This window comes from Bison bison, unplaced genomic scaffold (assembly GCF_000754665.1).
Source record: "Bison bison bison isolate TAMUID 2011002044 unplaced genomic scaffold, Bison_UMD1.0 scf7180017864203, whole genome shotgun sequence".
In the NCBI taxonomy this organism is placed as follows: Eukaryota; Metazoa; Chordata; class Mammalia; order Artiodactyla; family Bovidae; genus Bison; species Bison bison.
Window position 1 is genome coordinate 745,367 of NW_011494775.1, and position 2,331 is coordinate 747,697.

Below are 2,331 nucleotides of genomic sequence, written 5' to 3' on the forward strand. Positions count from 1 at the left end.
TTCTTCAGCAGTGTTCCAGACTTTGCTTTCCTATACCATTCCATGGTATGAATTGCCTAAAAGTGTGCCCCAGACTCAATTCTTTGTGGTATGAAGACTCAGAAAACCAAAATAATTGCCATTCTGTAAGACCAAGTGATAGGTCTGAGTTGCATTCCAAAGGTTCCTTATCTACAGCCTCAATAGAATTTAAAAAATATTTATTTATTTATTTATTTTTGGCTGCACTGGACCTTTCCTGCTGCTCGGGCTTTCTTCTAGTTGCAGAGTGGGGGCAGTGTGTTGGAGGGCTACTCTCTAGTTGTGGTGCTTCTCATTGCAGTGGCTTTTCGTTGGAGAGTACGGGGTCAGTAATTGCGGTGCACAGGCCCAGTTGCCCTGCAGCATGTGGAGTCTCCCAGACCAGGGATTGAACCTGTGTCCCCTGCACTGGCAGGCAGATTCTCAACCACTGGATCACCAGGAAAGTCTGCCTCAGTGGAGTTTTGACTTTTCCCATTTTCCAGTTTTTTTTCCACTCTACTTCATGTTTCACAGAGACAGATTTAGGATGGTTGGAAGTAGACATCCGTGCCATATGAAGATAAGAATGAAAGAAAAGAAAAGTACCAAGCAAGATCAGTTAGACTTCAGAAAGATTATTTAATTTAATTAATCAATTAAAAAAAAAAATTTGGCTGTGCCGTCTGACATTTTATATCTTAGTTCCCCAACCAGGGATCCACAGAAAGATATTTTTAAGTTACACTCTTCAGCATTACCTCAGGCTTTCCTTTTTTAGAGCTCTTTAAGGTGAGTAGGTTTTTGTCTGTGTAGTAAAGTACAGCCCTACTTGGCCTGGATGGCAGTGGAATTGCACATTGTCATTCTGTGGCATTAACCTGGTAAGTAGTGATAGCTCAGAACTAGAAATGGACAAAAGGCTGTGAAGCCTAGCCTGAGATAGAATGGAGACAAAAATGATACCTTCCCAGATTTGGAGCAGGGAGACTTTTTAAAAAATGATTGGGAGGGAAGAGTGTGCCCAAGTGACTGCATTGATTTTTGTAAGGTTCAAGAACGCTCTTCTCCCAGAGTGCTGCATGCTTGCCTCACAGCAGAGGGCACTGCTGTATTCTCTAAGGCAGCCACTGCAGCCTGCAGTCTCTACCCCTAGCTTGAACCTGCCTGTCCTGAGCCCTTGAGCTCAGAGCTCAGACGGGCTGGGGGAAAATGGAGAGAAGAGCTGCTGCTTTAATAGGTGGAGACAGCTGAGGGAAAGATGCTGTTCTTTTGTCCCACTCCACATACTTCCTCACAACAGGCAGGAGCTTAGTCGCCTGACCAGGAAACTGCATGAAGCACCTCCACTTCCAAGTGTGAGGAGGGGTCCCTGACTCACTGCCTACCCTAGTGGGTCATTTCCTATAATTCTTCCCAGAAAGGGAGAAGCAAGCCCCTACCTGGGAAGAGACTGGTGCACACGTATTCACATTTCAGTGATCTTAAATGGAAGTTCTGAGTTGTAAAACATAAGTGAAAGTGAAGTCGCTCAGTCGTGTCCGACTCTTTGCGACCCCATGGACTGTAGCCCACCAAGCTCCTCCGTCATGGGATTCTCCAGGCAAGAATACTGGAGTGGGTTGCCATTTCCTTCAGGACTTAAAAAGCTATCTACTTTGTGGAAAATTATATTTGCCTGAAAGGCTACATTTTCCCATATAGTTTCTTGAAATATCTTCCCACTGTACAGGTACCATGTCACGTGATTCATGTTATTTTCAGAAACAATAATAATAGTAGCTAACAACCTTTCAGTTGTTTACTGCTTGCAAGTAAACATTTACTCATTTTATATAAATAAACTAATTTTCACAACAATCCTGTGAGGCAAGTACGTAGTCACTATTATACATATTTTACCAATAAAGAAATTGAGGAACAGAGAGACTGAGTAACTTGTTTAAAGTCCCACAGCTAATGAATGCCAGAGTTGAGATATGAACCCAGGCAGTATGGCTCCAGAGTCTGTAATGTTAATGGACTTTGCTGTTACCAAATCCTCATCGATGGAACGATGTGTCTTTCTAAATTGGCATTGTATTAGGTGTTAAATGTGTAAGTGCCTCAGTTATAGGTTCTTGAGAAGTCAGGGCCATAGGGTTGCTTCAGCTTAGGAACTGAAGCTAAGGGCAGATACTAAGACCCTAATCCAGAAACTTTTGCATGAGGCTATGAAGGGGTTAGCTCTGTGCTGGTGTCCTTATACTGACTGGTATTCATTCAGCATGAAGTCAAGTGATAAAGAATGGAAACCTTTTGGTCTGAAAACACTTCTGGTTGCAATCTCAG